Raw genomic sequence first — 23,220 nt, forward strand, 5'->3', positions numbered from 1 at the left:
GCTCGGGAAAAACCCACACCCCGGGGAACGACACCCCCGAGCGAGGCGGCCCCAACCCGTGCCCGCGCGGCGCCCACCGGCCGCGGCTCGGGACGGGAGCGGGCGGAGAGCCGCTCGACGCGGAGAAGCGGGAGGCGTCGGAGGCCGAGCCGCCCCGCCCCACACACCTCGCCGCGCGGCGTCAAGCGCCGCACGCGCCCACAGCAACGCGGCCTCAAAACCGCGCCGGGGATGCCGGGCCCGGGCCCGTGCGTGACCCTCCCCCGACTCGGTGGGGGGAGGCGCGGGCCGCGGTAGGCCGGGAGAGCACCGCTCGGGGGCCCCTCGCCACACGGAGCGGAGGGGCCCCCTTGGCTGGCCAAACTGACACGCGCAGATGAGGGGCGGCGGCTGGGGGATGCGGTACCCCAAGGCACCCTCTTCGGATCGCTAGAGAAGGCTTTCTCACCGAGGGGGGCATCGCCCCCGACCCGGGACACGCCCCGTCGGGCACGGGCCAGAGCGCTCGGACGCCGGCGCCTGGGGTTGGGGGTCTGCGGTACGGGTAAGAGGGAGACGGACGACGGCCTCCGCGAACGGAGGCCTCAGGCGGGAGCACAGCGCGCACAACGACACGAGGGCGAAAGACGCCGTCGTCCACGAGTAGCGTGAGCGCGCCGCACACCCCTTCACAGACAGCCAGCGGCCGGAAATTCACCGGCCCCGGGCCGCCACGACCGCCCGCGCGGCACCTGCCCCCAGCAGCGTGGGGACGGGTGAGACGCGGCACGGCGCCCGTCCGAGTCGGGCCCCGAACGCCAGACGCGAGCAGGGGGCACACGACGAGGCACCCGCCGCCTCCCCGCGAGCGGGGAGAGGGAGAATGCCTCCTTCCCTCCTTCGACCTTACCGACTCGACCCCCGCACACACACTTGGCCGGGATTGACCCGACGGGGCCGCCGGGAGCGGGAAGCGACGCCACCGACTCGGCCTCGGGCACCTGAGGGACGACCTGGAACGCTCCAGGGGCACCACCAGAGGGCCGGGCGAGGCGCGCAGGGCGCGACGGCGGGACGGCCCTCCCCGCCGCGGGGAGAGCCGCAACGCGAGACACGGCCGAGGCCGGGCGGAGAGTGTCCGCTGCGTCAGGAGACCCCTGGCCCCGCCGGCGCCGTGAGGCAGGAGGCGGGGGGGAACGGGGTCGGGCCGGAGTCCGCACCCCTGCCTTCCACACACCGCCATCGGGCGGGCGGGAGAGGCGAGGGGCCCGCAGGCAGAGCGAGAAGAGCGGTCCCATTCGCCATGAATGTCCGTCCCTCGTCTGGCGCGGCTTAGGCCCGGCCCGGGAGAGCGCGACGTCACCACATCGATCGGAGAACACAACGGGCAAAGAGGCCACGGGGGAAGGTAGCGCAGCGAGGACAACGATCAGAGGAGCCTGCTTCAGCCTCGCCGCACACCCCACTTCCCGCAGGGCTCGGCTGGCGGCGAGGGCCCCGCGAGGAGGCAGCGCCTGCCAGCCGCAGAACGGGGCACCTAGGCACCCGGACCGCGCCCGTGTGAACGCACGGCGAGGGGGGCGCGCGCGGCGAGACAACCCCGCAACGCCTGCCACCCCCCGCCACCCTCGGGTACCAGAGACCGGAGGGCTTCGTGTCGACCGCGGGTCCTCCGGGAACGCCTGGATTACGCGCGAGCCGGCGCGCAGGCCCAAGCGGGCGGCTCACGAACCAGAGACAGGAGGGCCCGGGCACCGGGCGGCGGGCAAGCGCCCCGCGGGGGGGCACCCCACGCGCTCGCGCCGAGGAGCCCGGCCCCCGTCGGGGACCGTTCGCCAGAGGACTGCGTGTCCACACCTCTCCGGTGGCACAAAATGTCGATCTCTGGCGAAAAAAATCACCGCGCCCGTCGGCGGCGCCTATCCACGGACCTCAGCGGCCTCCTCGGAACGGGTCTCGGGCCACCGGACCCCGGTCACCACCCCATCCCCGCTAGCGGGAGGAGCGGCTGGGCCACCTGGTCGACCCCCGAAGCAGGGGAGCCCCGAAGACAGGCGAGGAGGGCGAGGAGACGAGATACTCCCCACCGCAACGGTCGCAGGCGCGGGCAGGGGCCGCCACGAACCACCGCGCCTCCGAACTGGGACTCGGGGAGGGGGCGTGAGGGGAAACGTACCACCGAGGCGCCTCCGACGAACGGGCCTCCGACGGCCCACCCCCACCGGCCCGGCCGCCCGGCCGCCCGGTCTCTGGGGACGGGAAAACGGGGGAGGAAAAGTCGAGTCGGACCGACCGGGACCCGCGCGTGCCCCCCGTCCCGGTCCACCTCGCCCTCCACGTGCCTCCCCGCAGGGCCCGGCCCCGGTCCCCGCCGCCGGAACGGGACTCCGGAGAGTCGCGTCCGGCGACACCGTCCCCCGCGAGCACGCACGCGGGCCGGGGACTCCCTCCCCGGCCACACGCGCGGGCGGCGTACGGTCAACGTCTCCCGATCGGGACTTGGGTGAAAATTCCCGCGGAGGGGCGTCCGACGACAGGCCCGCGGGAAGGACCGCGGACGGGCCCGCGGGGCCCTGGCCGGGCCATCCCGCGCGGCCCCGGGTCGGCGGGCAGCCTCCGGAGCGGGACGCGGGGGAGAGAAAACAAAGTGCGATCGACACGGAAGGGCCGACGCCGGGCAGGCCCGGCCGCGGGCCGGGCGGGCGGGCCGGCGCGCGGGCGCGTCCCGCCCTCTCAGCGTTCCTCCGCGAGCGGAGGGGCACGGGCGAGCGCCGGTCGACGCGACCGGGCAGCCCGGGGGACGGGCGGCGGTCACTCCCTCAGAAACCTGCACCTCCAATCTCCGGCGAACGGGCGACGCGCCGTCTCCACGGCACCACCGGGACGATTCCGCCGGTGACGCCGGCCGCCCGCGACGCCTCCCCGGGCACAGCGGCCAGATCCCTCCCCTTGGCGCGGTCGCCGGAGCTCCGGAGGGAAGGGACGATATAAAAGCGGCCGCCAGGTGGCGCCCGACAACCGGAGCGAACGTCAGCGGGACGGATCCGGATCGCGAGCCGGCGAGGGCGCCCCGCCGCCGGCACGGTCGCCGGACCTCGTCCCGGCCCACCTCGGATGGCCTCTCCGGGCCCGGAGCGGGCCGGCTTCGGCCACCGAGCTCCCGGCCGCCACGACGCGACCCCGGCCGCTCAAGGGGGACCCGGGGCGGGCGGGGGAGGGGGGAATCTTGGGTTTGGTTTCGTTTTCTTCCTTTTGCGCGAGATCTTGATCGAAAGACAGCTCACGTGCGACGCCGTATTCGTCTCGGACACACGTGGTAGCCAGTCCACGGGGACCCACCTCCTGGAGTACCGTATTTTGCACTGTATAACGCCCCCCCCCCCCCGGTAGACCGCGCACCCACGTCTTTGGCCCAATCTTTCGAGGGGGGGGGGAGGACGTTTCCTTTTAATCCCCTCCCCCCCCCCCCGTGTGTCTTTACGTTTCGGTACCCATCTTCTGCATCACAAGGGAATTCTAGCGTCCAGTCTTTGACGCGTTCCAGTATGAGAAATTTTACGTAACGAGTAATTACAGAACGCAAGAACAGGTGCGAGGTTCGAGACGTTTCACGTACCGGTCACACCCTCAAGGCCTTTTACGCACCCTTGAAGGCCAAGAACTCTTGGCCGCTGCCAGTTCCTCCCGAGTTCCACAAAACCGATGATCCCACGCCAGGGTATTGACTTATCGGTCATGCGGATATCGTGATCGACGTCTAGGATCACGCTTTTAACTCAGAAGCGTCAATAAAAGAATGAAAAAATACTCAACCACGTACGGAATCGGCCCGAGCCGCGTAGAACGCGCATCCTCATCTTCCCCTCAGACACTCGGGCCAAACGGTGCGCATTATACACGGCGATTTACGGCATCTGTTTCCTATCTGGAACTTCGGACCTCTCCCTCTTCTCTATGTCTCCCCCGCCCCCTTTTAATGTCTCAATGACAGTCCACGGTCAATACCATTCCATATCAGCTTCAGGTGTACCGCACAGCGGTTAGACATCTAGACAGTGCAGGAAGCGATCCCCCGGACCGGTACCCACCCGGCACCACGTACACGGTCACGACCACATCCTCGGTCGTGTTCCCTCTGCTCGACACGCCCGTGGCTATTTCTTTATCCCTTCCCCTTCGGCACCCTGCCCCCAACGCCGTCCCCGCACCATCGCCCCGACCACACGATCCGGTCCCCGTGTGACACCGTCCACGGTGATCGCCATAGGGTCGACTACATTCCTTACGCCGTACCTCACAGCCCCGTGACTACCGTGCCACGACCAATCTGTACTCATTCACCCCTTCCCCTTTTCACTCCCCCCAACGCCCCCCCCTTCCCGGATCTGTTTGACCGGGAATCGGGGTGGGGGGTGGGGTGGGGGGTGGAATACGTCGTCGTCGTCGTCATCATCACCGTAAGTAATAATAAATCCCCCCACCCCGGCCGGGCGTCGGCAGGAACGGGAAACAGACCGCCCCCGCGCCACTCCGGGGCCGAGGCCCGGCGCCTCGGACGTGAGTGAAACCACGCCCGGGGCGCTCAGGCCTCCCGGCGCTCCCCCGAGCGGCTCCCGGGCTCCCGGGAAGACTCAGAAGAATCTGGGGGGCCGTCGACCGCAACACGGCAACCGGGCACGTATTCAGAGGACGACCGCGACCGCGGGAGCATCGTCTCCTTTTTCTTCCCCCTTTTCATTCCATCTTTTTCCAGCGGAGGGAGGGGAGGGTCTCTCCCAGACAGAAGAAGCCCACGAGCCAGACAGGTGACGTCTACACACACGCACGGTCCCCAGTGCTCGCGTCTGGCGGGGTAGTGCAGGATTGTGAAATGACGGTGCCGGCCGAAACCGATACCGAAGACAGGCCACGTTCCAATCGTCCCCGTGACGGGGGAGGGGGAGGGGAGGAGGGGGCGGGGGCGGGGCGGGGGGGGGCGGAGAGCCGCTCGCAACATTCAAACTGTGGGGGTCAAAACGTTACACACGCCTACACGGACCGTCACGATCTTTGGCGAGTCAGGACAATTCACCTTTCAACATTCTGACCCCCCCCCCCCCCGTTTTCGGGATCGGTCACTTCTCCCCGAGCTCCTACGAGGGGGACGTTTCCACCACCGGCACTTCCCCGTGACGTTTCATCTCTCTCTCTCTCTCTCTCTCTCTCTCTCTCTCTCTCTCTCTCTCTCTCTCTCCCCTCTCTCTCTCTCTCTCTCCCCTCTCTCTCTCTCTCTCCCTCCCTCCCTCCCTCCCTCCCTCCCTTCCTCCCCCTCCCCTCAACGACCCTGCACCCCAGTCGATCGGGTCGCAGTTTCAGCGGTCAGTCACAAGGTGGCAGTGTTGTCGCGCCCGTGCTCGGGAGTCTTCTAAGCCCGTGCCGGTTCGCTTCAAGACACAACCCCTTTCTAGTCTCCGTCTCCGGTCACCTCTTCAAAAGAAATACTCTCATTTGAGGATCCGTTTGGGCGCAGAGAGGAGTAGGAGACAACGCCGAACACACTAGAGTGTCTGTGTGACTGCACGTGTGTTTTTATCACGGTGGTAAAAACAGACAATTGATCGTTTTCACAGTTTATGAGCATGCAGTTCACTGACGTGAAATCTGATCCCCTCCTCGTGGACAAAAAAGGAGGCACATCCTAAACCTGACTGGTCTGGAAGGGGCCAGCCCTGCAGGCGGCAGGGTATCGACACCAAAAGTAAACACATAGAAATTACTGCCGTGTTTCTCCAGAATGAGATCTAGCCATACCATCAGCTCTCGTGCGTCTTTTGGGGCAAAAATTAATATAAGACCCTGTCTTTTTAATAGAATAGAACGTCATACCGGATTTTCTGTGAGACTGGGTCTTACGTTCATCTTGACTGCAAAATACTCATTCGAGCTGATTGTCCAGCTAGGTCTTATTTCGGGGAAGCGTGGTAACTGAAAGTGGGTCGTAGGCAGCGGTCACATCTCTGGCCCGTACTTTTTCGGACAAAGGTCAATGTTTACCTGCAGGGAGACCCTCTGTCGTCTCTTGGCATTGAAGATGACAGACCCTCGGAATTTCAGAGTCATTCCTCTCTCTGTACCCCTCGGGGCAAGACCTGCCGCACCGGAGCCCGAGACCACAGAAATCCTCACCCTCCTCTCGCGGGCCGAATACCGTCTCCGTGCTGTAAACATTCATGATTCACTATCTCGCGTCCACCGGTGTAAAAGAAAGAAGTATGTGTCCTCCATTTTACTTTTATCCGATCCCACAGATCTCTCCACTCTTCTCTCTCCAACCCCATTCGACTACCACCGAGGGAACTCACGTGATCCTCCTTACGTCTCTTCCTCTGATTCCGATGTACAAGGTGTGATCGGACGATACGGTGAATGGGTAAATATAAGGAAATTAGGACACCGAAAGATTCATCGCCATCATCTCCCCTCAAAATACTCCCACTCGCCTCAAACACACTTATCCCATTGTCATCGCCACTCTCTATGAGGCAGTTCTGGAAGTCCTCTCTCACGGGTGCCTTTAGTGGCCGTGTTGTGGCTGCCTCGATATCCTGAATCGTTTTGACTTCGGGGGAAAGCCAGAACTCGTACGGTCCCAGAGCCGGCGAATAGGGCGGAGGAGGACACACCGTCGTGTGTTCCTGCGACGGGAATCGCCGTAGGCCAGAAGCGATGTGTGACGCGGGGCGTTGTCACGACGGAGGACGATTCACGGCCTGCTGTAAAACACGCCTTCAGTCAACCGTAGCTCACACACGACTGACCGCACAGAGCGAGTGGAAACTCGTCACGCACCGTTACTACCACCTCTCCCCAACAATCAGACCCGAGCGGTAAATAAGCCCCGGCATGATTTTTCATGAGACGGCCCCCGAAAATGAGCCCCGAAGCATATTTTGCAGGAAAAAATCCACACGAGACCCGGTCTTATTTTTGGAGAAACACGGTAAGGTTCGATGTGCCGCTTCCTACGTCGAAGATACCTGCCTTTGTCTTGAAGGGCACGACGCAACAGCGTTCACCGTACTTTGTGATCACAACGGAGAAGCTCCGTGTCGCTCATCGCTTCTGCTATGGCGATCTCTGTCGGATAAAAATATTATGGCGTGTCCTTAGCCACCTTACTCACCGGATCTGGCACCGTGTGACGTTTGCCCCTTCCCCCGAGTCAAAATGACCGTGAAAAGGCAGCATTTTTAAGTGATGCGGGACATCGAGGCGGCCACGACGGCACACGGCTGTGTGAAAGAAAACCAGACATCGATGTGTGTGAGTCATCCACGGTATGTCTAACTTCCGTGAGAAAAGTAAATTCTCACGGCCTGCGAGTACTCAAACAACCCGAACGGGGGAGAAAATAAACACACATCGCGTGGGATTCTGTGTCAGTACCACGTTTGCTACCGGTTTTAGCGAGACGGTTTTACATTCTACGTTTACGGAGGGAAGGGGACACAGCCAACGACTCTCTGCAGGTTGACGGCACTCGGGGTGCTCGGGAGAACTGCACAAGGTCCCTCCTATTTAGGAGTTAAACGGCCCGTCGGGGACCCCTCTTTCTAACCTTTTAGAAATACTTGGCCCCCGGGTCCGAGGGGTGGGGCTGGGGGGAGGGGCCGGTCCCCGTATCTCCTGAGTGCCTGCCGAAACTCTCCTAAGTTAATAATGGAGAGAAAAGAGAATTTAGGTCAGAATCTAAACTCACAGGCAGCCGTTAGAGGCAGGGCTTACGGGTCTCCTGACAAAACTTTTCCAGAGTCCTTTCTAAAGGACGATCGACTCGTGTGACTTTTCCTCTGTGGTACGGGCCATTGGCAAGAAACGGGCCGAGTACGAGCCCAGATCTAGGGGCTCCGTTCGTCTTCACAACCAAACAGGTTTTAGAGGCAATAAGTCCAGAGCGAACAGCTGAGAAAGGGTAAGCGGCCCTTGTATTCATCGGGAAATCAGCAGGCTTCCCTGCCGCATCGCAGGTCACCTGTGGTTCTTCCCCTGTGATGATGACGGTCTTCTTGAGAGCTGTGGGAAAACTCGGGCCCCGTTACTCGATGACAGCCATTTGCAGGGAAGGAGTTGGTCCCCCCGCTCCCTTTGGAGTAGGGGACAATCTCTCTTCCGCCTGCCCTTGTAGTCTGCACAGGGAGCACAGCTATTTTGGAAGATTAGCGTACTCCTCACTCCGGTGAATCTGGGCTTCTATGTCCAAAGCGGGCTCCTTTGCCTGGCGTGCCTCTTTTGGGGATGCCGGGGTAGCCCTGAGGTCGTCTCGGCCTTAGCCCGTGTATAACTGCAGCCAAAAAGTCTGGCCTGTCTCTGGCCTCGTCTCCGGCCTTTCTGCTCCTTTTTTCCCTCCTTTTCCCTGTCTCACTTGTGAAAGACATGGTAACAAATTTCCCGGCCTTCCTTAGCATAGAAGCCTTCTCGTCAGGGATGCGACAGGAAGTCGATGACTCCAACGCTCTGTGAGGTCAAGGAAAATATCGGGCTAAACTTAATGAATTTACTTTAAACTTATCTCGGTTTTTAGTGAAAATAGTAAAATTCTTCTTTACACGGGTTCATATCTGACCTGAGAAGGGTACAGGAACTCCAGCAGTACCAAAATACAGAGGTTTATGTAATTATTATATGTAAGTATGTAAACGTTACACTCAGTTCTTACTAGTGTGGAGATTTGGTTTTCTCTAGTAACCGAGAACCCCATGATGAGGATGGTATAAAATAGAGAATATTCTGATGGCACCTAAAGCCTTTGCTTTCCAGGCAGAGTTTCTCTCTCTCTCTCTCTCTCTCTCTCTCTCTCTCTCTCTCTCTCTCTCTCTCTGTAATTTCAGTAACAAATAACACGTTTCCTCCAAAATAAGACCTATTCCGAAAATAAGCCCCAGGTAAGATCTCAGCCAGACGGAAGCGTTTAGTACGTCCTGACGATGTTCCCGAAGAAGATGACACGACCGTAGCTGAACAAATGTAGACTACTGCTGTACATGGAAAAATAAGACATCCCTTGAAAACAAGTCCCAATGGAGCAAAAATTGACCTAAGACCCAGTCTTCTTTTGGGGGAAACACGGTAGTTCCAAAAACTTTGTCCTACGTCGCAGAGAGAGAACAGTCGACTCTAATGTTGCACTCCCTTTCTTCTGATACTAAAATTTATGTACTGAATTGCAGTTAGCTGAACTACATGTGATCTGTTTTCAAGATTTTTCTTCTGAAACCTTTTATAACTTTTCCAGTCCCTCTCAGTGTGTCTTCTTACCAAATGTAGGACAAACTAGTCTGTCCCCCCCCCCCCCGATTTCTTTAAAAATGTATTTTTATCTCTTATACCTCCTTTGAGAACATATTACTTTATGTAACTTTAAAAATATTAATTAGAATCTGTAACCTGTAGAACCCGAGTTTTTACTGATAACTAATAAATAAACGATTAGCATTTCTACTGGAATATCTAGGAACGTACTTTGTAACTCAGAAGTGTAGGCTCTGCTGGAAATATATTTACAAGTGTTTTGCCATCATATTTTTAATAAAGTACAAAACACATTTATTAACATACCTTAATTTAGGTTTTAGCTTTCCCATAATAAGGAGATAAAAGTAGATGAACGCAGACTTATCTTATAATTAATATTTTAGTATTTTGTTAGTTTGAAATATCTGCATATTTAATACTTTTTATCATGTAACTTACCTTAGTTCAACTCTAAGGCTTCCAGTTACCAAAAGAATTCAGGAAAGCACGTTTAAGCATGCACTCTGTCTCACACACACACACACACACACACACAAGGTAGGCTGATCAAGTTCACGAACTCATCCTAGAAAAAGTGCTACATACCTCATTGCTGAATATCATTATGGTCACCTTTGAAGTACTCCCGTTGGGAAGCTATGCACTAATGCCAGCACCTAGTCCACTCTTCAAAGCAATTTTGGAACTCTTTTTCTGGAATAGTCATCAGAGCTGTCATCGTTATTACTCTTGATGTCCTGAATGTCATCAAAATGTCTTCCTTTCAATATTTCCTTTATCTTTGGCTAAAGAAAGAAGTCGTTGGGGAACCAGATCAGGTGAGTAGGGAGGGAGTTCCGATACAGTTATTTGTTTACTGGCCGAAAACTCCCTCACAGACATTGCCCTGTGAGCTGGTGCTCTGTCGTGAGGCAAGAGTCACGAACTGTTGGTGACAAGTTTCAGGTCATGTCACTTTTTCATGCAGGCTTTTCAGCACTTCCAAATAGTAAACTCGGTGAACGGTTTGTCAAGTTGGTACAAATTCATAATGAACAATCCCTCTGACATCAAAAAAAAGGTCAGCAACATCGTTGCGACAGCTTCACACACTTTATTGTCCTGCTTTGTGCGTGCGTGCGTGCGTGCGTGCGTGCGTGCGTGCTTAATCATTATTACTAAAAAATTTCATTAACAACCTTTTATTTTGCTTGTGTTTCTTCATTATTTTTAACAACTCCAGGAGATTTTAGAGTCTATTATTACCTAAGTCAATTTTTGTAAACCGTGGTATAACAAAACATATTATATTTAACGATAGTGGTAGCGACTTCAAAAGACATGTCTATTTAACCAAAAGTTGATCTAGCCTCGGTTTCAACTATTTTCTTAGATCATGTGATCCGGAAAAGTACTTGGGTCAGTTTTTGTTCTTTATTTTTAATTTATATAAGCGCTTAATCTTTTTTCTTTAAGCCAACCAAATATTACAATCTTCTAATACCAGCCGGAGGCCAGAACGTTATGTTGTACATAAAACATAGAAAAACATAGATATCAGAGATCATATACATAAACAGTATTAATAATGACTATAGAGAGAAGACTTAAGATTTTTTATTTGCCCATGACAGTTTGAAGGAAGCTGGAAAACGCAAGGAGTGTTCGGCTTGTGAGATTAGCCACTAGATTTCAAAAGTGCCCTTTTTCTTTCTTTCTTTCTTTCTTTCTTTCTTTCTTTCTTTCTTTCTTTCTTTCTTTCTTTCTTTTTTTTTTTTTTTTTTTTTTTTTTTCCGGGTAACTCAGCCTCAGGCAGTAGCGGCGGTGTTTGTATTTCTTGCTCTCCGTAAGACCCTGAAAGTTACCGACAGAAAAATCTTTAAAAAGTTTTATTTTCAAACACAGAGTTGGTGTCTAGTTATAAGTGGACTAGGAGATGGGTGAATTCCCCTTTTCTATGAACCATCGGTGTAGATATTTTTTATTTTTCATTATAGGCTGACCGACCGATTGCCTGATACATGGCCCAGAGGGCTCTGAGGAGAGCGTGCAGACATAGAGCCCCCTATCGGTTTGGTGTTTAAGGTATAAACAGAAAAGTGAAGGGGAGGAAGAAAAAAAAAAAGGGGGGGGGGAGGGGAACGGACAGACCGGAGGTGAACAAAACGGAACAAAGAAGTCACCAACAAACCGGAACCAAAAGCAGACGAGAACTCACAGAACCAAATCCTCCTGAAACGGGGATCTGGGGGTCAAAACCCGGTCTCTGAACAACCCAGCACCAAAAATTGGCCTCGGAGTTACCCGAATTGGCACGAAGCACAGAAGGCTTACGCGTAAGCCCCCAAACCCAGTGACAGCGAGAGGCTCCGACGGCAGAGATAAGGGAATTCCAGTGCACTTCCTCGGTTTGACAGATTCCACGATTCACCGACACACGGTTTCCAAGTCCCGTCAGTTGCTTTTATTCCTCACCGACTGAGGCAGTCATAGGCAGCCTGCCAGGGAGGGGGAGAGCCGGGAGGGTCCCTGGGACGAAGGAGATCTCGGCAGTTACTGGGACGTCTCTGTAATCCCCTCCCTGGGCTTGGCCAGCCATAAGCATCAGGGATCACTGATGCATTCCGGCACTCTACCTCCGCTACCCCACACGGAGGCAAGGAGCAAGGGAGTGAGACTCTCCAACTCAGATCAGTCCAGTTCGATCCACGTCCCCGCCGTGGTCTCCAGAGTTCGTTACCAGACTCGGGGATGGTGGTGCTCGTTGCCCGGGCCCCAAAAACTTGAGTGACGAGGAGGGTCAGTGAGGAGAAGAGTGTATTTTATTCTAGGTGCCGGCAGCCAGGGAAGATGGCAGACTGACGTCCGTGGGGGGAAAAAAAGGCATCTTCCCTGAACTGAGAATAATCGAGAGGCTTCGCAGGCAGGCAGGCAGGCAGGCAGGCAGGCAGGCAGGCAGGCAGGCAGGCGGGGGGAAAGAACCGAGAAAGATGACAGCTGGTCATCGCAAGTTTCAGGGCTGACGGTTGACAAATCACCTCCTGCGGTCCGGTCTGCTTCATAAGGTTATCTCGAACTCGGCGGCCACGGCTGGAGTGTGTCATACGTCATCAGGAAAAGCTGCAAGGGTGTTGCAGCCATGGATCCCGGTCTCTGGGCGCCTGAGAATTCAGCGGGTTTTTTTCTTTTTCTTTTTCTTTTTTTTTCCAGATTAGTGCTCTTCTGATCAATCAGATCCACAAGGTATGTATAGTCTCAAGGAAGGGAAACGAGCAGAATCATGAAATCGAGCAGTAAAGGGGAAACACAAAGAGAAGATAGATGAATAGCAAGCTATGAGGTGACCGAACTAAGTCTGACTCATTAATTTCCCGACTTTCACCCTCACGGCATGTGTATAGTCTATCACGTGCTCTGCACCCGATGGCTAGTTTCCATCCCTCGACCTAAAGTCGACCCCTTTACGTATTCGGCTCTCTCCCCATCCCAGTACCCTCTGTCACCACCATTCTGTGGTCTGTATCGATGAACGTGTGTTTTGTTCATTTTGCCACCTCGGTTTTTGCTTTCTCTCCTAATCCCAGATGGGAGTGAGAGCAGATCATGTCTGTCCTTTTCAACCTTCCAACTTGACTTAGCTTGGTGGTCTAGGGACGGGACGAAAGGGCCAGTTGCACGTAATCATTCTCCGAGGTTTACAGCACAGCTCCTAAGTCGCAGAGGCTGGAGATCCCGGCTAAAACGTATTTAGAAATAAATGAATACTATACTGAACCAATCGGGAAAGGAACGATTTTGAAAGAAACCGCGTGAGAGGAAACTGACCTTGACAACACCGACTGGACGTTTATGACGGGACACTCCAATGCAACTCTGGGCCTTTTCCGGTAGAGATGCTGGCAAGAATAAGTCAGTCACTCCTATTAAAATAACTATGGATTATAGTTTGCCTCTGCGTAATATTTGACACTATCCTTTAAGGCCTAACGGGCTAGCTGGAATTAGCCCATCACACAAGATTACATAATGGGGGGGGGGGGGCGGGCTGGTTCATGCCACGCATGAGCCCCTGTAATTCTCCTAACCTTCCGGTAAAGAAACCCAATGGGAAAGGATGGAGATTTGCACAGGATATCGGAGCTATAAACAAAGAGATCCTGTAGTTCCAAACCCACATACCCCATTATCAGATATTCCCGCGTGTACTGCCGAGATATTTTCCGGTGATAGATAGACGCGGTGCCTTTTTTCAGCATTCCTGTAAAACACAGGACAGGAAATACCTCTTTGCCTTTCTACCTGGGAAGATCAGAGTTTACGTGGACAGTCGTGCCCCGGGGTAGACAGAGAGTCCCACCTGCTTCTCTCAGATGCTAAACGCCGATTTGAACGAATGCAAAATGTCCCAGAAATGATACTCTCAGCCAATATACGGATAACTTACTCTTACGCTCTAGGACACATTGGACCCCCTACCATAAGAGGACGCGATTTACCGATCGCAATAGCTAGCCATTAAGGGACACAGGGTGTCAAAGGACAAGCTTCGATTTTGTTTACCCAAAGGAAAATACCTTGCCATCTAATATCTAAAGATGGGCTACGAATTAACCCTAAATAATAATCTTTCCTCTTCTAAAAGCAAACAGACAAAAAACAGCCGAGAGGATTCCCCGGGTCTGACTGGATACTATCACGACGGGGTTCCGAATTTTTCATTCATGGCCCAGCCTCTGTTTGTCTCCTTAAAATGAGATCGGCCCGATCCCATTCAACGGAACCCTGAAGGGAAACGAGCCGAGCCGAAGACACTCTAGAGGAAGTATTATCTAAAGCTCCCACCCTGGGACACCTTCGCTATAAACTCTCTTCCTAGTCGTGCATGAAAACACAGGAAATTCGGATAAAGGAGTTTATCCGAAGGCCACCCTCTCCACGGTACAGATGTGTGTGAGTCACGATCTGTACGGTTGTCTCACTAGGTGGAGACATCCCCTTGCAGGAGAGCAACAGCCTCGATGGTGGGTAAGTCACGACTGGAAAGAAATGATCCCGAACTAGGGGCATTCCCTGTGAGTTACATAGTCTCTGAGGCAAAGGATGCACTCGATCGGGAACATCCGGCCTACCCTGCAGCATTTTCGTCGTGGCTTATCACCCCGGTCCTCTGGATTTGTAGAACGTACAAACGGTACAGTTAAAACTCCACTGGGTAAATTTTGAGAAGCTTTTCGTCTCCCTTGGCTGAAAACTCTCCTTACGGTGTTTCTCAACCTGAGAGCTACTCCTTTTGGTAAACGTAGACTTTCTCCTCAGTAGTCAGCGTTCACCCCGTGTGACCGGACGTGTGAAACAATCTTACCGAAAGGAGACATTTTGCGTTATTATCAAGGACTTATCAAGCAGCTTAAATAAACCGATAAGTCTGCAACCGATTCGCTTCAGCGTGCTCCCGGGACACGAAGACTTCCAAGACCACGACTCACAGCCGGGAGACGTCGTCCACCACTGGATATGACATCAGCTAAAGACCCTCCAACCTCGTTGACAGGGACTTATTCGTTATCACTAATCGATCCAGGTGCAGTGAACTTAAAGGCGTTAACGCAAGGATTCACATCGCTCATGAAAAAGAGTTGCCCACCTGTGGCTGGACATCTGCTCCTGTCTGACACTCGCCTCCACCGACGGCCAACCTCAAAGGCTCCCGGAGGACGAAAAGCTGCTGACGTCAGGGGTAGACAGCTATCCCGAGACCTCAAGAAGGCCTGTAGACCTACGAATTGACGTGGGACTTAAAATAACCATTCGTTTGATTGTCTTTACCTGCCCGCTAATATTATCAGTCACAATGATAGTTATACTTGTTCTTTAGGCTTTTCTCAAACCCTGTACTCATATACCCCAACTGTTAATCATTGAAGGTGCACAGAATAACTTTGGTATTTTCTTTCTTTTCCGGTAAAATATTTGTTTTTCTTTTTTTCTCTTCTTTTTTTTTAAATTTTATTTATTTATTTATTTATTTATTTATTTATTTATTTATTTATTTTTATTTTTTTACATTGGGGAAGGGGGACAGGACTTTATTGGGGAACAGGGTGAATTGCCGGGGCTTTTTCCCAGTCAAGTTGTTGTCCTTCCGATCGTAGTCGTGGAAGGCGCAGCTCACCTCCAGGTCCGGTTGCCGCTGTCAGTTGCAGGGGGCGCAGCCCAGCATCCCTTGCGGGAATCCAACCGGCCACCTCGTGGTCGAGAGCCCACCGGCCCATGCGGGAATCGAACCGGCAGCCTTCGGCATCAGGAGCACGGAGTTCCAACGGCCTGAGCCACCGGGCCGGCTCTGTATTTTCGATAATACTATTTACGCTTTCTCTTTGGAAACTTAGAAGGCATGCCAGCATAGAAGGAAGAAAAGGCGTGTGTATGTGGTTTTGAGAGAAGTTAAAAGGGAGTCGTTTGTTCTGATACTGTTGATCATTTCTGAATGCGAAAAAGGACACAAACTGAGAAAGACAAGTGAAGTCGTAGAAGGTTAGTAGAAAAGAAATACCGATAAAGGAATTTTACGTATAAATGCTAGAACACAATGACGCTTACCCCTCACCTCGACAAAGACTACTGACTATATTAATTCAGAGAAGCTTAAGCGGCTATTAAAATAATGGCCCTCTGTAACGGGGCTGCCGAGTGAGACACAGGAAATTGACTCATGAAACTCTTACCGTCCTCCTGGCCTCTAGACATTTTTAGATGGTGATTGTGATTCATACCATTGTGTTCTTAACAGCCTCGGCCCCAAATAAAAATTAAACTCAGTTCCCGATTGCACAACTAGCAGGAATTAGATGCTTCCCATGGGAAGTAGATGGGATATTCAGATCACAAGAACAACACCACCGGTGCACGGGAACCCATCTCACGGTCAGATTGTGAGAACTACAGCGATACATACACGGTGTGCCCTCAAACTATAAGTAAACGTTACACTGGCTGCAAAATACAGAAAACCGAGACAGACGGCAACGTTTGAATCACGATAGCTTATAGGTTAGAAACGATTCAGTGTGTTTTTTACTCAGTGAAGGCTCATGAGACCTACCTGCCTTCCGCTTACTCACCTTTCCTTTGGGGAAAACAACAACAACAACAACAACAACAAAAATTGGCCTGGACTGCCATCCAAGGTTACGGTCCGGCCCCATCCGCAATGGTCCACCATTACAGCAAGACAAAGGGAAACACTAAGAATTCCTAGGAGTGAGCCTTCCTAGTCCCGGGAGACCACATCATCGGTGCATCCTTCGGATCGACTTACGGCCCAAAGGGGGAAATGCGGACAAAGAAGGGGGCCACTTACTAAACCTGTCAAGCTCAGGAGAGGCCGGCGTGGCAGGCCCCACAAACTTAGAGACCGAACGTAACCGCACAGGAGGGTCTGAACATAAAAATTCCCGAATGAAAGCAAGTCACGGTGGGCAGTCACATCCTAGGCCTGTAGCTTCCTTGACAGACAAAGGTCACCCTTTGCCTTCAGTGAGCCCGTCTGTTATCTTTTGGCATCTAAGATAACATACCCTCGGAATGTCTGAGCGATCCTGTTTTCCAGACACCTCAGGGCACAGCCCACTGCACCGGTGCCCAAGACAACAGAACCCCCTCATCTTCGTCTTGTTCCCTGGATACCATCCTTACGTGCTGTAAACGTGAATTATTATCTACCCCGTTACCCACCCGTGCAAAAGAAGTAAGCGTCCCTCCGTTTTACTTCTTAATCCAGTCCCAGAGGTGTCCCCACTTGCTTTCTCCTGCCCCCTGACTCTGCCACCAACGGCTTTCGTGTACCAGGCCTTCTGCCTCCTCCGTGTATCCCAATTATATAAAATAAGCTGCAAAACTGCCCTTTTCTGGAGTATTTTCTCCAGCCCTTGAGACCGCTTCCTGGCAATGGTTGTCTGTCAGTGTGACTCAGATACACTCATTAACATTCTCCAAGGAGTCTGGAGGTTTGGATGTTTCTTAGGTGGACACCTAGGAACGCCAAACACCTCTCAAGAATGAGAGGTGGGATGTGAAGATCTGCAGCCTGGAGCAAAGCCTCCCGGTCCCGGGGATCACAGTCAAACACCAAAGGGAAGAGTAGGAGGCTGCGGAACAGGAAAGAGGTGAGGTGAGGTGAGGCTCGGGGCTGCTGTCAGGGAGCCCACGGGGTCTGTCACGCACACATCTGCTGGCTCTCCCTGGTTTCACGGGTGCTAGTCTGCGGCACCACAGAGGACAAAGGCATGTGGCCTCCGGTCACCAGACACGGTGCAAAGACCCGGTCAGAAGGAGCACGCGTGCTCCGGGGGCCACCTCCCACTCCTTGCGCAGGGCATGCTTGGGTGACAAGCCTCCATGCTGAGGCGGGGACAGAAAGCACACTCGGGCATACCCGCACAGGTGGCTCAGATCTTTAAAGAGAACGGCATCGTCACCCTTTCGTCTCTCCTTCTCACGTGAGTCAGCTGTCCAACGGGATGGACACGTGGGACCAGGACTGCCGTTGTCCAGATGCCCGGAGGCCACATTTTACCATCCTTCAGGAGAACGGTCGCGCCTTTGGCGAGCTCCCAAATTTCACATACGTCTACGGATTTCTGCACACACAGGGAGCCAGATGTGTTCTGTCTGCCTGCGGTGGGGAAGCACAATCACAACATCAGAGTTTCCAGTTCTGGCCATCTGGGGCTGCACCCTGACCCCACACTCATCCCCCCCCCCCCCCCCCCGCCCCAGCCAGCAAAATGCTGTCCAAGCTCTCAGGAACGCAGACGCAAGGGGTGCTGCGAAGGGAAAGACAGCAACCAACCGGTGGGAAAGGTCATCCTGCCCCCTCTCTCTTCCCAGGCAGGCGGGTGTCCCAACGAGCTGTGGAAGGCCGGTCACCACACGGGGTCACTTAGACAGCCCTGTTTACCCAATCCATTCTGGCCAGTCCCCGCTGCTGCCCCTCCCGCTGTATTATCGGACGTGCCCACCTTGACTGAGACTTCCCAGCAGCCCCATTCTCCCCCACACCGTCTCCACCAGGGCTGCTCACACTTGCTTATCCCCTGTGACCTTACGAAGTCCCAGGGGGCTGGGAAGTAAATTCTGCCCCTCCCTCACCCTTGTCACCTCCACACACCACCCATCCTCTCCTAGGCAGAATCTCTCCCGGATTCCCGCTTGAGGAGGTGGAGGACTTTGCCTCCACGTGGACCATCGGCCCCACTCCCAACCTTTAACTTTATGACCTTCCACTCTGCGATGGTCTCCCCCACTCGCCCCCGCTACCGCCACCTGACATCTGCCCAGGCGGCTTTGACATCCGGGGCCCCACGCTCTGCCCACCGACCCCGAACATCCCCTCACTCATAGACCACACACACTCCCCACCAGCCCCACCTTCCCACCTCACCCCTCCCACCTGCCTGAATCCCTCAGGCTGCGAATGACTGTCATAGAGCGTCTGTTTGTGTCCCCCAAATCAATACTTCGAAGGGGGGGGGGAGATCCTCAGGATGGGATCGGTGCCCTCAGACAAGGAAGAAACCAGAACTGTCTCCCTACTGTAGCAGAACCCGGGGAGAAGGTGGCCATGTGCCAGCCAGGAAGAGGACCCTCCCCAGGAACCCACCATGCTGGCACCCCGATCTGTGAGAAATAAGTGTCCCTTGTGTGAGCCCTGGGGCCTGTGCTGTCTGTGATGGTGCGTGAGAGCGAGGCAGAGGGCTCCCCTTGCCGACGCCCTCCCCTCTGAGCCCCGACGTCCCTCCACGGGCCTCTCAGCCCCACACCCTTTACACTCAGTACCCGGGATGCCCTGGCTGCCGGGGCACATAGACCAGGCCTTCTCTTTCTAGTGGAGTGCGTGCAGATACCTCCACGCCGCCCCCCCCCCCACCCCCCAGGTCTGGAGGAGAAGCACAGAGCTGCTACCGCAGGGACACCTCCCACCGCACTGGGGAAGCACCACAATGGCCTTGGAAAGTCTCCCCCAATCCCACATTCCAGGCCGGGGGACCTTGCCTGGCCTTATCACCCTGGGTCTCAGGGGTCTGTCCCCTCCCACCTATGTTTTTGGAGGCAAAGGGGCTGCTGGGGGGACCATGTGGTTAGGGACTTCCTAGCATGTCTCTCTGGCCATGAACCCAGGAACCCTTTACCTCTCTCTCTCTCTCTCTCTCTCTCTCTCTCTCTCTCTCTCTCTCTCTCTCTCCTCTATCTCTGGGCCTGGACCTCATGGGCACAGTTACACCTGAACACAGCCTTATGTCTGTCTTTCTGCAGAATTAATGTATGTGATTGGGACCCTGCGACCTGGGTTGGCGCCGAGGCGGAACTGTGAGCTCTGAGCCAGGAAGCCCTTCTTCTTGCCCATGGCCACCCCGCCCCACCCAGGAGGACTCCCTCTTTTCACCTCAGCTTCTGGGGAAACTCTGCATGGCTGGGAGTTGTGGGGAGGCCTCGAAGCTTCATTACTCAACTCGCATGAATTCAAGGCTAGGGCACACATTGTGAGGCTAACACGCAGCTCTGGCGAAGGACCGTGGACTATGGGGAATGGCCTTCTACCCCTAATTCAATGGACCGCTTTACTGTTTGCCTGGGAACACACCACCATGTAGTGGAACTGGCGGATGTTTGCTTTTGTGTCTTGACCGGCCGCCATTGAGAGTATGTAAGCACCTTGACTGCTGAGTCGCTGTTGTTCAAGCAGGGTACCCTGAGAGGCCCAGAGAGAGTGGCAGGGCCCTGAGAACCCTGGCTGAGTCCAGGAAGTCTGGCTGTGCCCAGAGGGAGTGGCAGTGCCCTGAGAGGCCCTGGCTGAGTCCAGGAAGTCTGGCTGTGCCCAAAGGGAGTGGCACTGCCCTGAGAGGCATGACATGGGGTGACAGGTGTGTGGGGGGTGGGGGGTGGGGCGGGGGGTCGTCTGTTCCTCGGTTTGTTTATTTTCTGGATAGAGCGAGAGAACTCTAAAAGAGGAGGTATTATTTATTCCGTGCAAGGTCTGGCAGGATGGAAGGTCGCAGGTCAGTCCGTGGACGGGAAGGAAACTCTGTGGGGGAGGGAGGAAGGGAGGGAGGGAGGGAGGGAGGGAGGGAGGAGATGGGGGTTGGGGCCGAGAAGGGAGGGGGAGGCCAGGTCGACACATTCCAAAGGTCCTCGTTCAATGGCTTCATTCAAATGCAGAAAGCTCTCCGGTCCAGTCAGCGCCTCCGACCTGGCCTGGGGCTTCTTTCTCCCCGCCGCCTTTGTTCAAACCTCCCCCACCCTTAGGCGGCCGCTTTCCAACCGCTAGGGAGGAAAAAATTGTTGGCGAAAACTCGCCCCACCGTCGCCCTGGGCCAACGACACCGTCTCCCTCTCCTCTTCCTGACCCGGGCCAACGCGCTCAACCCGTGGAGAATCACGGGCGGCGGCGGCGGCGGCGGGCGTGCGGGGGTGGGGGGGGTGGGGGGTGGGGGCGAGTCCGGGGGGGGGGGGGGGGGGGTCGCTAAACAGCCGACCTCGGAGTCTTATTAGAGTTCGTAGGCCAGATACCGGCCGGGAACGATGAGGGTCCCGGGGAGGTCCGGCTGTGACGGTTGCAGTCATTTCCCCGCCCACCCAGCCCCCCACCCCGGCACCCCACCACCAGGGTTACGGGCCCAACAAGCACACCCCTGCAGCAACACTCTGCTCTGGGTGTGGGTTTTTAGCGTTCAGATTCCCGCGACGGACGGAAGGAAGGAAGGAAGGAAGGAAGGAAGGAAGGAAGGAAGGACCTGTCTTCCCTCTGCCCGCCCGCTTCTTCCTACCGGTCTCACCCTAGGTACCCACTGGGTACCCACTGGCCATTTCGCGTGCCGCCTCCTCACCGTGAAAGAGAGGAAGGAGGGCGGACAGACGTGAAGGAACCCCACAGATGGCAGCTCTGTATGAAGGAGTGGGGGCGGGGCGGAGGGGAGGACAGGGGAGAAGCTCTCGCACCGGGCAAACCCTGACTCCGAGTGAGTGGGGAATCCCGGGGTCCTTTTAAAAACCTAACTGGACACACAGAGGAAAGGCCACGTGAGGACACGGGGAGAAGACGGGCATCTGTAAGCCAAGGACGGAGCCCTGGGCAGAAACCAACCGTGCCAAAACCTAGCACTCGAACTTTCAGCTTGCAGAACTGTCAGGCGATACATTTCTGTCGTTTAAACCACTCGGCCTATGGTATTTGTGATGGCGGCCCGAGCCAACTGATACATGGCAGAAGGGGTGGAACGCGGTGCCCAAGAAAATGTGCCTGTCACGTCTCCAACGTGCACGACTCCATAACTGACCCTCCCCTGTGCTGTGCTGTGCTGTGCTGTGCTGTCCTGTGCTGTGCTGTACTGTGCTGTCCTGAGCTGTGCTGTGCTGTCCTGTGCTGTGCTGTGCTGTGCTGTGCTGTGCTGTCCTGTGCTGTCCTGTGCTGTGCTGTGCTGTCCTGTGCTGTGCTGTGCTGTCCTGTGCTGTGCTGTGCTGTGCTGTGCTGTGCTGTGCTGTGCTGTCCTGTGCTGTCCTGTGCTGTGCTGTGCTGAGCTGAGCTGAGCTGAGCTGTGCTGTGCTGTGCTGTGCTGTCCTGTGCTGTCCTGAGCTGTGCTGTGCTGAGCTGAGCTGAGCTGAGCTGTGCTGTGCTGTGCTGTGCTGTGCTGTCCTGTGCTGTGCTGTGCTGTGCTGTCCTGTGCTGTGCTGTGCTGTGCTGTGCTGTGCTGTCCTGTGCTGTCCTGTGCTGTGCTGTGCTGTCCTGTGCTGTGCTGTGCTGTGCTGTGCTGTGCTGTCCTGAGCTGTGCTGTGCTGAGCTGAGCTGAGCTGAGCTGTGCTGTGCTGTGCTGTGCTGTGCTGTCCTGTGCTGTGCTGTGCTGTGCTGTCCTGTGCTGTGCTGTGCTGTGCTGTGCTGTGCTGTGCTGTGCTGTGCTGTCCTGTGCTGTGCTGTGCTGTGCTGTGCTGTGCTGTGCTGTGCTGTCCTGTGCTGTGCTGTGCTGTGCTGTGCTGTGCTGTGCTGTGCTGTCCTGTGCTGTGGTCGGTTTTGCTGTGGTGCTGAGCTGTGCTGTGCTGTCCTGTGCTGTGCTGTGCTGTGCTGTGCTGTGCTGTGCTGTCCTGTGCTGTCCTGTGCTGTGCTGTCCTGTGCTGTCCTGTGCTGTGCTGTGCTGTGCTGTGCTGTGCTGTGCTGTCCTGTGCTGTGCTGTGCTGTCCTGTGCTGTGCTGTGCTGTGCTGTGCTGTGCTGTGCTGTCCTGTGCTGTGCTGTGCTGTGCTGTGCTGTGCTGTGCTGTCCTGTGCTGTGCTGTGCTGTGCTGTGCTGTGCTGTCCTGTGCTGTGCTGTGCTGTGCTGTCCTTAGCTGTGCTGTCCTGTGCTGTGCTGTGCTGTCCTGCGCTGTGCTGTGCTGTGCTGTCCTGTGCTGTGCTGTGCTGTGCTGTGCTGTCCTGAGCTGTGCTGTCCTGTGCTGTCCTGTGCTGTGCTGTCCTGTGCTGTGCTGTGCTGTGCTGTGCTGTGCTGTGCTGTGCTGTGCTGTCCTGTGCTGTGCTGTGCTGTGCTGTGCTGTGCTGTGCTGTCCTGTGCTGTGGTCGGTTTTGCTGTGGTGCTGAGCTGTGCTGTGCTGTCCTGTGCTGTGCTGTGCTGTGCTGTGCTGTGCTGTGCTGTCCTGTGCTGTCCTGTGCTGTGCTGTCCTGTGCTGTCCTGTGCTGTGCTGTGCTGTGCTGTGCTGTGCTGTGCTGTGCTGTCCTGTGCTGTGCTGTGCTGTCCTGTGCTGTGCTGTGCTGTGCTGTGCTGTGCTGTGCTGTCCTGTGCTGTCCTGTGCTGTGCTGTCCTGTGCTGTCCTGTGCTGTGCTGTGCTGTGCTGTGCTGTGCTGTCCTGTGCTGTCCTGTGCTGTGCTGTGCTGTGCTGTGCTGTCCTGTGCTGTGCTGTGCTGTGCTGTGCTGTGCTGTCCTGTGCTGT

Source organism: Rhinolophus sinicus, chromosome 12 (genome assembly GCF_057876585.1).
Source record: "Rhinolophus sinicus isolate RSI-liver-muscle chromosome 12, RSI-T2T, whole genome shotgun sequence".
NCBI lineage: Eukaryota > Metazoa > Chordata > Mammalia > Chiroptera > Rhinolophidae > Rhinolophus > Rhinolophus sinicus.